This window comes from Artemia franciscana, unplaced genomic scaffold, assembly GCF_032884065.1.
Source record: "Artemia franciscana unplaced genomic scaffold, ASM3288406v1 Scaffold_449, whole genome shotgun sequence".
Lineage (NCBI taxonomy): Eukaryota > Metazoa > Arthropoda > Branchiopoda > Anostraca > Artemiidae > Artemia > Artemia franciscana.
The window spans coordinates 383,888-397,335 of NW_027064967.1; positions in this window are offsets into that span (position 1 = coordinate 383,888).

Genomic DNA, 13,448 nt, shown 5'->3' on the forward strand with positions numbered 1-13,448 from the left:
CATGACAATAGTGTGATAGAAAATAGCATACATGAAGGTGATAGGAACACAAACAAATATAAATAAATATCAAAAGTATGACACACGATGTTCAAATTACTTGACCAAAGTAGATATGGGCAATTAAAATTATGTGATCTGCATGTGAACACACAAAACAAAGATATGGCAGAATTAAGGCTAAATGAAGGTGATATGATCACAAACATAAATAAGGAAATAATAGTGGGATGGCACATATTTATCAAAGTATTGGCCCAGAGTATAATATGGAACCAGTCAAGATTATAAGAGCTGCAATTATGCTGACATGACAAAACTATTAGAAGAATTAGGCTACATGAAGGTGAGAGGGACGCAAACAAAAATAAAAAACCAAAATCAGTAGATTGCATATATTAATCATAATATTGGCCCAAAATATAATATGGAACCAGTCAAAATTGCATGAGCTGCAAGTATGCAGACATGACAAGAATATTCTAGAAGCCAAGCAACATGATGGTGATAGGATCACAAACAAAAATAAAGAAAAATCAGTGGAAAGGCAACTATTAATTAAAGGAGTGGCACAGACTATAATGTGTAACCAGTTAAACTTATGTTAGCTATAAGTATGCTGAAATGACAAGAGTATAACAGAAAGCAAGCTACATGAAGGTGGTTGAATCACAAACAAACATAGAGAAATATTAGTGGGAAGGGAAATATCATCCAAGGTATTAGCCCAAACTAAAATGCAGCACCAGCCAAGATTATGTAAAGACAGTGAAGAGTGAAAGAAGAAAAATGTAAGTGCATGAAAAGAATTCATACAGAAACAATTCAACATATTATAACAAAGTTAACTAAAATCCATCACTTTAGTTCTCTGCATTTGCAGCACACAAATCAATTTCACTCTGATCACTGAACTAAACCACTCTTCCAGACTGAATTTTATACAGGATATCACCTTTACTGGACCAAACATTAAATAAGCCAAGCTTACGTAATGAAGAGAAATTTATTGGGTAAAATATATAGGGAAAATGTTTACAATGTGGGAATTTGACAGGATTACATTACGACGTTCTTTTTATTTGTCGTACTTTCTCTTTACCTGCTAAATTTTATAGGTGGAGATGTTCCAGGGAATTTTCCGGGGAAAATTTTAAGCATTTTTTGATTTACGGAAAATAATTTCCCCGGAAGGGATGATTTTTGTAGTAGTTGATAAAATAATTACAGCTCTAAGTCTTATAGCTGAAAGTATGCTAAGGACAGCTGATTCTTCTGCAAAAAATTCAGAGAGGGGTTTTCAAAGGGGGTGAGCCAGATTTTGGGGTGAGATCAGGTGAGAACATTAATATAATACACTTGAATAAAACTACTGGTTTACACTTTGATTGCCTAGTTTCAATGTTTCATCAATTAAAAAGACTTGCCAGTCTTATAATATTCTGCAAAACACTACTGGTACATTTTTGTTATAATTCTTTGCTTAGTTAGTTTTTAATATTTTGAAAATAACTACTAGCACATTCTTGTTATAATTTTTCACTAAGTTTGTTATTTCTCTTTATTTGACATCCATGCCATAATTTTTCGTTTCAAAAAGTGAAACTATATCACTTTTAGATTTGGTCAAATGTTGTTTGTCCTTATTAATATACGTTTTTAGTTCTTCACCTCTCCCTTTCACCTCAGTACTTTTAATGTGTAAACTCTTCATTAGATTTGTTAAAGTTTGTAATGTTTCTTAAAAATTCTAAAACAAATTTCTTAAGTCTTAAGTCGTATTCAAAAATTTTAAAGCATAATAGTCAGGTTATATTTACATCAACAATTTAAAACACCTTCTAATTTCATAATATTCTGCAAAGCACTAATGGCACATTTTTGTTATAATTCTTCGCTAAGTTAGTTTTATAATATTTTGCAAATCACTACCAGCTCATTTTTGATAAAATTCTTCACTAAGTTTGTTATGTCTCTTTATTTCATATCCAAGCCATAAGTTTATGTTTTCTGTCCATTTCACTTTTAGATTTAGTCAAATATTGTTCGTTCTTATTGATATATGTTTATAGTTCTTCACATTCCCCTTTCACTTCATACTGCTTTTAATGTGTTAATTCTTCGCTAGATTTGTAAAAGTTTGTAATGGTTCTTAAAAGTTAGAGTTTCTTCCAATTTTTTTCTTTGAAAGGTTGTTTGATTCAGAAAGTTATCAAAACCCTACTTGGATATTTCAATTCATAAGTTATAACATTACATATTACTTGGGGCATTTCTTGCGTTCTTGATTGCCGGTGATGTTGATATTTTGAAGTAAGAGGGAATTGTACGTTTTATCTGGATATATAATTATTATGTTAGTTCAAGTTCATGTTCAGAGTTGATAATATAATGATCGTTGGAGTGGAAACTGGAACTAAATGTAAGTTAATCTCTACTATTGCTTGATGTTATATTTCCACTGAGGCTAGGAAGAATATTGTCATTGTAGTATCTATTGGAGGAGCTGTCCCCCTCCTAGGGTGTATTTGTTAGTGGTGACAAGGTCTTAGTGTCTCCAGCCAAATAGTTTTGCCCCTACTTCCCTCCACAAGTAGTAAACTTGGTACTACTTGTACCCGTTTGACTTTAATATCGTGTACCTTCTGCCTGCTACCCGCTTGACTTTAATATCATGCTCTAGTGAAGATCAATTGAGGTGCTAGTGACGCAATGCCATACATGGCCACCACCAGAATACCTTGCAATTACTTATTTACATTTCTCTTGTATGTCCTTATCATTTCTTGGGCTTTACTTAAAATTCATATCCATGGGGTTTTACTGTTTTGCAGCAATATTGACCTCTAAAATAATTTACAGGTTTAGATACATTTGTTTTGATTGATTCTGTTGCTATTTGAATGTATTCCACGCGCAACATTGTTTTAGGAAATTTCCTCTTGTTAATTTTAATCGTTGGGTAGCTGCTTTGCCGGTGGTCCGTACCACTGAGACGTGGCAGGCTTTACTCATCATATATAGAGATACTTTATTTAAACAACAAATAGAGATAAAACTCCACAAAAAAACAACCTCAAACGAGACTACGGCCAGTAGAGAAAAAGACTAAAACAAGGTGGATATTTCGACTCTATCCAAACTAGGCGTCCTCAGCACAAGATAAAAAGAAAAACACTAAACTAAAAACAAACAAAACCACCACCAATAAAAATAAATACAATTGTCGCTATTGATCCACGTAGGGAAAAGAAGCTATTAATAAATAAAGAAGCATCCTTTGATCACCAGAGAATTTCTAGGGAAAGGAGGGGAGTTGGCAAATTTTATCAGGAGCTTTGTTTCCAGCAATTTCAAACTGTGATATTTCTTGTTTTCTATTCATATAAAATTATTATTAGATAACTCATATAGAAAGATTTCGATAAATCGATCTACATAGTTTTTCTGTTTATCTCGGCTCCTTCCCTCAATTCAAAATTTTAGATTCAATTGACATCAAACACTCTTTGGAAGTGTGGAGGGGGGGGGAGGAGTTGATTACTTTGGTTGTTAACTTATAATTTCTTTGATTTCCTTAAAAAAACCTTCAGGAATTCTTTACTCCAGGATTTCTTTGACCGTTAAATAATAGAGTTGGGGGTGATACGTAATAGAGTCTTTAAGAAAACTTTGAGGACCAAACAAATCAGTTTTCTTTGGTTCTTATGTCATAGGATTTGGTTTTTACCTAATAGTGTTTAAAAAACCCACAAAGGCCCACTAGATCAGGATTTCCTTGGGTTTCAATGGGACCCCAGTAATTTTCAGTCGTCTCCAAAGGGGGATAAAAACGGATATTGAACGAATTTCCCAATCAGTCTTCCATTAGATTCTGAACGTATGCACAACAACATGTTCTAAAAACTTATAGGTCTCAAAGACATCCACAGGTAAACCTCATTTTTATATCCTCCCCCCACCAAGAATAAAGTGTGCATACCCGAATTTAACCTACTGTAAATGTTTATCATAGATAAATACCATCTACCTCATGCTATAGCATGATTCTCTCAGAGACAAATTAATTAAAATATTTATCACGTCAAAATATTCTTTACTGTAAGAGTCATGACTTATCAAATCTTTGTCAATCGCCGTCCATTAGCAGCCCAAAATTACATAAGCTGACAGATTATTTTTAAGCCAAGCTACTTATTATCCCTCATGAGTAGGGTGTATTCCAGCTTAGACCTTATTTACCGTCAGCAGACATCATCTGGCATATAGTTAAACAATTGCGTGAATAGGGTAATGTTTTACGCCTGATTTCGTTGGGAAAATTAGATTCATTTAGTCGAATCCTTGCGCAAAATGATGTAAAAATACATGTTATATTTACACTAAATCTTAGATTTCTGAGGGGGTGACCTTTTTCTATGTTCAAATTTTGACTAGTTTCATTTTCAGCGAGCAGCATCTATTCGCTAAGGAGGGAAAACAAGCTATTAATCGTTAATTAATCATAAAATAGGAGCAAATATTCAAGGGAAAAGGTATATTATTTTCGCTTAAAAAATATCGGCATAGAATAATAATGTATACATCAAAAAAGATATTCACATCGAATACTTGAAGCAAATTGGCAATTTTGAAGAGCATTTTATGGAGGAAAGGCTGTTTATATTTTCATTAAAAATGCAGTGAAATGACAAATCCTTTCACCTTAGACTTAAAAAAAAGATTTCGTGCCCCTGTATTGTTGTGAGCTGACACCGCTTCATCACCTTAGTGTAGTGAGGCGGAGTGGACAGTTAGATCTGATATGACTTAGAGAGAGCAATAAATAGGAATTTTTTCATTAAGGAATTAGAATTTGTAAGGCTCAACTTATTTGGAAAACTAACAATTTAATTTTTATTACAAGAATTTTAATATGTTTGGGGACACGGGTAGCCATGCATGAGCCACTAGAAGATCCAATGCAAAATAAATGTGAAGAACATATTTCCTTTACTATACTATAGCAAGAATAAAAAACACGAAGAAAATATTTACGTAATGTTCGCTAATTAAAAACTTTCTGCCTTACTAAGATTTAGAAAGTTTATATTCCACTTAGAGCAAATGATTACACATCATTTGCTATTTTCTCCTTCCTCTATAGAGGGCAAGGAGAGGAGCCGCAAAAACTAGCACTATACGAAGCGAAGATACTGGCCCTTCTGCAGTCAACCAGCAAAGCAGGGAGAAAACTGCCGACTCAAGACCTTCAATTACTGTCTAAGCTGAACTTTCAACACTCCCCCATACAATACCATGACGACATAACGAGTTGCTTTTCCTTTGTACAAATTTTTGTATATAGTGATTTTTGGTTAATAAAGTCAAGGGCAATAAATTTAATTGAAGTTTATTAGATAGTTTGTTTGAGTTACAATTTTATTTCGACTTATGTTGGATTTCTGCATTTATGTTAGTTTCTAATCATTTTTTACTTTAATTCCTTTAGTGAGTAAGCTTATAATTCTTTTTTTTAAGCTTTAATATAGCTCTTTATCTTTCAAAGAAAATAGTTTTTTGTTTGTTCTATTTCTACTGGAAAAAATAGTTTTTAAAATAAGCAGTAATCTTTGCAATAGAAGTAGAAAGTATTAATAGGCTAAATATCCCCATAATCAGTCTCAAATATCAAAATGTAAAGCACCCAGACTTTGAAATAACTTGAAAATATTATTAATAAAATTTTCGATTGGTTTTACAAGTAAAGCTCAATGGAGATTATAGAACGCTTAATTAAAAGTGCTAGGAAAAACTACATAAGAAATTACATATCTTAATTCTTCAGCCACCATGAAACAGTTAAATTTACTTTTTCACTGCTATAAGAACCAAAAAATAAACTTAATCCTGGAAGCCACTATAATGCCAAAGCAATTATAAATCCATAAAAAATCCAAGCAAACTGAAATTTTATAATTCCTCGGCCACCAAGAAAAAGATCAATTTTATTACTCACCAGTAGTATAACTTCTTCAAAGAAGCAGTACAAAAAGATAAGATCAGATAGGATAAAAATGGAGAACATCAATGAGGGTAGTAACTTCACGAATGTAAGAATGGAATTTAGGGATGTTATGACTTGTGTTAATATCAAGGCCACAAAGTTTCCAATGTCTCCAATAGCCTTGTATACCCAAATTGCTTCCAAACCTGAGGTTCAGCGTCACGTTGTCTTTCTTCTGAAAATAAATTTGTACAGTAAATAATAGGATTATTTCTGATATGCTACTAATCAAGCAAAACCATAGAACGTAGAAAGCTAAGGAAATATAGACCTTTGCCTCTTCAAAAGAAATTAGGAAATAAAGGAATTGGAAATAAAGAAATGTCTTCTTTATTAGTCCATTACCTTCTTTAAATCATAATAATGAAGAGGCTTAATAACGAAGAATTCACTTTATATGTATGTATTTATATACAACCCTCAAATGAACAGTAGAAATGATATTGTAGAGTAAGTACATGATGACCAAAAAAAGGAGCACTAAATTAATCCCTCTGAAATGGTGAGAACCACAACGTTCCAAGACCTGATTATGTTTTTACAATTTACCTTGAGGTGTATTAAAAATGGCGCTGATACAAGTGGGTCCACCTGCTAAATGTCATATGTTGGGAGCCAAACATGGTTGCTGAGTCACGATGTGGCCACTCCTAGCACGTTTAACACCCGACTTTAAGATCCTTTTTTATGGACATGAGATCATTACTTTAAAGGAACAATGTGAATGGGGCATCGGGTTAAAATTAAGATTATGACCCAGGTGCAAGGAAGACAACCGTAACTGGTTATCTTTAGGCAATCTTTAGTATTAGCCAATTGTTACGCTCTAAAAAAAACCTAAAGTACCTATTGTATGTGTTATTTTTCTTCGACAATATTTTGAAAGTTCTTGACGTTGATTTCCTCGTAAATTGTCTTAAATACCTTCCCACATAGAAATTAAAGGGTAAGTTAAATATTCCAATTGAACGTACCTGAAAGCAATACACACACATTCACAGTTCTGGTTCAATCTATTTTTTTGATTAGTTCTCAGAGAAGAAAAAAAATAGACAGAGAAAAGCGATAGTTTCTGAAAGGAGCCAAGAACGCCACAACTTCATAGAATGTCACAAGATCACACTTCATATTTTAGTCCTCCTTATAAGAACCATCGATACAATACGACTGAAGGACAAGTTTTGCGGAGGGCCATCTTCTAAGACAGCCAAAGGTCCTGATATAAATCAGCCTATTCTGAATTTATGTCCTATATATATATATATATATATATATATATATATATATATATATATATATATATATATATATATATGTATATATATATATATATATATATATATACCACAGCAACAACGTCGTTACGCGCCATATTAGTTATGCGATGTAAATAACATATTTTTCATGACATTAAAACGGTGTGGGCATAAGATAAACGAGAACTGGATTCTTAGAAACTTTTTATAACAAAAAGCCCCACCCAATTGACCTTCTTTCTTGTTCCCTGAATTTATAGGTATTTTGTTTCAATTAATCGATAGTCATAAGATTACCCGTAAATTATTAGTTTCGACAGATAACTTCTGGATTGATTACTCAGTGTCTCCATTATCATTATCTTGTAATGTAATTCAATTCAGTTTATTAATATAATACGTATAACAAATAAAATACACTGGGTCACCACGGAGAGACAGAGCTCGTGATTGTGGTGACCCCACCAATATTACAAGATTTACAACACAAAGCAGAAAGACAAAATAAATATGACAATAAAAAAACAATCAAACAAACATGCACGGAGAATCACATCATGAGCAATCAGACGATGAATTAAAAAAAAAAATGTTTGAAAAAAAATCCATTAAGAGAAAAAAAAGGATCAAAAAAGATTATTGGTGAAAAGTTTTTAGGAAGAAATTTAAAAGTTCATGGCTTATTATATTAAGTGATTTAGTATCTTCATAAACAGTATGCAATTTTCTCCATGCACTTGTTACCATGTTCCTTGGTGAAACTCTCGATCACCCCGTTTCAAATCGAGAAGAAATACTCTGGTCCTTATGCCGAGTCTCATAACGATGAAGTTCGCCCTTTCTCCCAAGCATATCAATGGACTGAAAATAAACTGAGAGCATTTGACGGTCATACTTAATTTTAAAAAGCACTGTAAAATCCTTAGAGCCTGGTTTTGTACAATTTGTAACGATTTAAGATTGGTTTCAAATATTGCCAGATTAACAATAGGACAATATGATAATGGGAATGAACTAAAGAAAAATATAACAATCTTAATATTTCATAAGGGAAAAAATGTTGCAACCTATGCATGATTCCAACTCCTTGTGCTGCTTTAATTCGTAGACGACCAAGATGACCTTTAAACGAAAGATTATAATCAATCTCCGCACCAAGGTACCGGATCGAACTTACTCTTTGCATGCTTATATTTAGGCCTTCAACACTGACCTTATCAAATTCAATAGGCTCTATAAATGCGGCTGTAAACCCTGACATTTTATTTTAGCTACGTTTAGTGACAATCGATTACCCTGTAACCACTGAACCAATGCTGTTAAAACTCCCTTAATCTTTTGCTTCAAATCATCAATGGACTCGCCAACAACAGTTGAACCTGTATCATCAGCAAACATAATGTTGAGACTCCCCCCGTCAGAAGAGTTGCAAAAATCAATAATATAAATCATAAATAGCAAGGGACCAAGTATGGACCCCTGTGGAACGCCAACCTTTTCTGACTGATGACGAGGCATAGACAAGGAATCATCAACTTGGGTTGCCTGATACCGACCATGTAAATATGATTTCACAAAATTCATCACTTCAAAATTGATTTCATGATCATGATTTCAACATCCACGTTATCGCAATTTAGAAGATTAGACCAATCAATAGAAGATAGAATAGCGTTAAGTTTAGCTAAATTCAAGACATAACATAACATTTAAAACATAAACATCTTGTAAAACATACAAAAAAGGTAACAGTTTTCTAAATCCCGGTCTTGTGGCACTAGAGTAATACACTTGCATTTTTCTCAAAAACTGATTAAAACTATAACAGTACACGGGCCACATTTTAGTAGACTTAGCTTTTACATGTGTATTCTCCTGATGAGCCCTTGTGTTGGGTTGTTGCCTCTGAATTATTTATCCTTTTTTTTTTTGGTAAATGACGACTTATACTTACTGACGACACGACTGCCGGTCCATAGATTATTCTTTATGGTTGATTGTGTAGGGCTATAAGGCTTGGCCTATGTGATTGTATGGTTTGGTAGGGTTAAGGCCTCATTCAAGTGCTGATCTATAATAATAATCACTAATGTAGGAAAACAGTCTTCCTTTTCTCCTTCTGTCTTCTATTTTTTTTATATTTTTTCTTTAATGTGTTTGTGCTGTTTCATTGGTGATTTCTCTTTTCATTATACATATTAGTTCAAATATACTTAATCAAACCTCTCAGAGTCTTGAGTACCCAGCAATCCGACAGGACTTGAACGGAAGAAAAAACACAGCCAGAAAAACACTCAGGATTGATAAGCTCCAAAATTTGACTGAGTCAGCTGATGAGGTCATCTGCGGTCATATTGGCCTAACGATAGAATAAAATTCGCTATAGTGATAAAACAATAGCACCATAATTGTCAAGAAAACACTACACAACAAGCCATAAAAATCACTACTACTCTTTTGCGAGAAAACGAAGCTTAGATAGTGATATCTAGCGCAATGAGGATCCTGAATTATCCAAATAACCCGGTAATATCAAGCGTAGAGAAACGATTTATGGTGGAATAAATCGGCGAAATATATATTATTTATAATCCGGTAGATTTTTGTTGAAAAATGTAAATATCTCAGAAAATCTCAGTAGCTTTGACGTTGTGTCTATGTATACAAATATTAATGTTTTAGGGTTTTTTTTAGTTTTTATTTTAGTGGTTAGGTTTTAGTTTAATTTTTGGTTTTAGGTTTTTGGTTTTGAAGCAAAAGTTTGAAGAAAACGTTTTGTGGCTAGGCTAGAAAAAAAACATGCAAGAGGATAAAATCAATAAAATTTAAAATGAACATTTTTTCAAAACAGTCCCAGCATCCTTACCTCAGCAAAGTTCAACCAGGACTGATAAATAAATTGTTATGAAACGAGACAATTCATTGAAGTGAAAGAAAATGATTTAAAAAAACCGTTTTAATGCCAGCCTATCTGTTTTCGCTGCTGATCTTATAGGTCTATTTGTGACAGGCTCTGTGTTAATATCTATTCCCGGCATCTTTACCTCAGCAAAGTTCAACCAGGACTGATAAATAATCCACCAAAGGAACTTCTTTTGGAAGAAAAGAGAATTTCGGACCTTTTTTGAGAGTGAATTACCAATGTTTCAAGCGTTCTAGAGGACAAGTTAACCACACTGGTCCAGGAGTGAATCTTGGAGCATAAATAGGGTTATTTATTGATGATTCATTTCGTAGGTTTTCCAATATTTTAATGTCGTTCCCTTGATAAGCGGAAATCATGACTAAATAAATCTCTTACCAATCCAGCAACTTCGTTAAAATCAGCAGGAAACAAATTTTCGAATAAAATGTTTTCTAGAGATTTCCTTTCAGAGGAAATAATGTATCTTTTTTGTTTTTTATCTTTAATAATTATTATTATTATTAATTTATTACCCGTCAAAAACGGAAAAGACGGAGTAAATAAAAGAAAAGAAAGAAAAGAACAAAAATTTAAATACACTTCCACTACAAATATTATAAAATGACAATAGTCCAGGGGTAGTTGGCTCTTAAAACATTGGTACTGAATTTGGAGAGATTCTTTCGCTCTATGGGGAGAGATTCTTCTCTCTATGGCCATGGATGGTTTGGAGACCTTACATTTCCTACAGATGTCGCCATTGCTGTGCCACAAAGGGAGACGCACGAGAAACTTAGCATATCTGTAGAATGCGGTGCAAATGGCTTTCTTTTTGGTAGCTGTAAATATTTTCCAGAAGGAAACCAGAGCAAGCAGAGGGGGGAGGGGTGGTAAAAACATTGTATAAACGGGCAAGGAGAGGATGGCTGAAACGATACTTATTGGCAACAAGTAATCCGTAAGACGCTCTTAGACGGGAACAGAGGTGGTTTGTCTGTGCTTAGCGTGTGTCCTTCAATGTAGAAGAAATAGGAAGGCCAAGATACGTAACGGACTCACAAGGTTTAATCAGAATGTCGCCTATTTTAACGGAAAGGTTAATTGAAAGTTCATTTTTTGAACCATTGAAGAAAAGAAGTTCTATTTTAGATTCGTTGAAGGAAAGTCCGATCTGCTTGTATGCTGCTGCAAGAGAGTTGTAATTTTGTTGAAATAAAGATATCGAAAAATGTGTATTAATGTTTTTAATTGTAATGTTTGAGCAACTCGCTCTTCTTTTCGGGTATTTAAGTGTAATCTGAATCAAAGACTATATAAGAAAAAGACTATATAAGAAAAATAGACAAATAAGAAAAAACAACTTACAAGAGGGTAAAATCAATAAAACTAAAATGAAAATTTTTTCAAAACAGTCCCAGCATCCTTACCTCTGAAAAGTTCAACCAGCACTGATAAATAAATTGTTATGAAACGAGGCAATTCATTGAAATGAAAGAAAATGTTTTAAAACACGTTTTTAATGCCAGCCTAACTTTTTTCACTGCTGAATTTCAAGTCTCAGCTTTGGGCTCAAATTTGGAGATCATACCATCACAGATGTTGATTTTGCCGATGACCTGGCCATTCTGACGGACTCCATGGAGCAGCTGCTGGAAGCGGTCCGAATTCTGCGAGAAGAGGCTGCCAATGTAGGACTGCATATAAACTGGAATAAAACTAAAATTATTGCCATAGACCCGTCTTCTCCTGCTGTTAACTCTCCATTTAGCCTGGACAGCACCACTAGCATCGAGGTTGTTAAAGACTTCACCTACCTGGGCTCCGTAATTTCTTCAAATGGCTCACTTCTCCCCGAGCTGCAGGCGAGATTATCTAAAGTAACTTCTGTCATGGGTAGACTGAATCGTCACCTCTGGCGAAAACCAAACATCAGTCGCAAAACGAAACTGCGGATCTTCAACGCTCAAGTCGGCTCTGTGATGCTTTACGGAGCTGCGACATGGCAAGCATCAGCTGCAACCCTCAAGAAAATAGACGTATTTCATACAAAGATCAATAGACTCAAGAAAATAGACGTATTTCATACAAAGAGGAGGATTGAGGGCCTACGATGGTCCGACTTCGTCAGCAATGAAAAGCTTCTGCAGCTCACAGAGCAGTCTTGGTTTTCGACTCAAGCAGCTGAGCGAACCTTACGATGGTTCGGGCATATGCTTCGAATGCCCCCACATCTACCCGCAAAGATGATCTATGACTTCGACCCTATCAAAGTTGGTTGGAAGCAACCTCGTGGTCAACCGAAGAAACGTTGGTCCGACAGCCTGTCCGAGTTCTTGACGACGGCAAACATCAGACAGGGCGAAGAGCAAATACTTGCCATGGACCGAAGTGGCTGGAGGAGGCAGACGTCACTCTCTACGCCGAGCAGTACCCGGCAGGAGACTTAAGTCAAGTAAGTAAGTCAAGTGATCTTATAGGTCCATTTGTGACAGGTTTTGTGTTAATATCTATTGGTCTTGTATAATATTTCGTAAGGTAATTTTTAATAAAATTTGTGTATAGAGCATTCAGTGAATATTCTCCTAAATCCCCATTTAAAGAAACATTATTATTAATCTGAAGTCTGATTTCAATTGCTTCTCAAACTAATTGCTTTAAGTAAAACTTTCGTGAATTTTATGTTGAAACCAATAGGGGCATAGATTGTCTTATCGGTCCATGGTATCCTGTTTGAAAAACGAATGAGGTCCTTGGTGGTTTTTTACCCGAGTCTTTACATAGTTTCTTTTTTCTGGTGCGTATTGCTATAAAACATTTGTCACCTTCTTAAAATTTCCAAAATCTTGCATTACTTCAAAATGGCGCAAACTCTTCAGAAAGTATTGACAAGTGTCAAAAAGAAAATTGCGTCTCTCTTAGTTCAGATATTGATTTCTTGCCTCGAGCCAAATTTATAAAATTATTGGAAAGAAGGAAACAATAGGAAACCTCTTGTTCAGCTGAGAGTAGAACTTCTGCCAATAACCTACCTTCACATCCTAATAAAAGTCTAGTGTTTTCAAGTTATTGATCTTCTCCATTACTGGACCATTTGAATTTGTAGCACAATCTTAATCTCACTTTCCCGATTTCCGTGATCGACCATTGGTATTCTACATCATTCTTCACAAAAGAACTATCTTTTGTATACAATGCTCGAGCTCATTACCTGACTACTAAAGAAAGAATATGGGGCCCACCC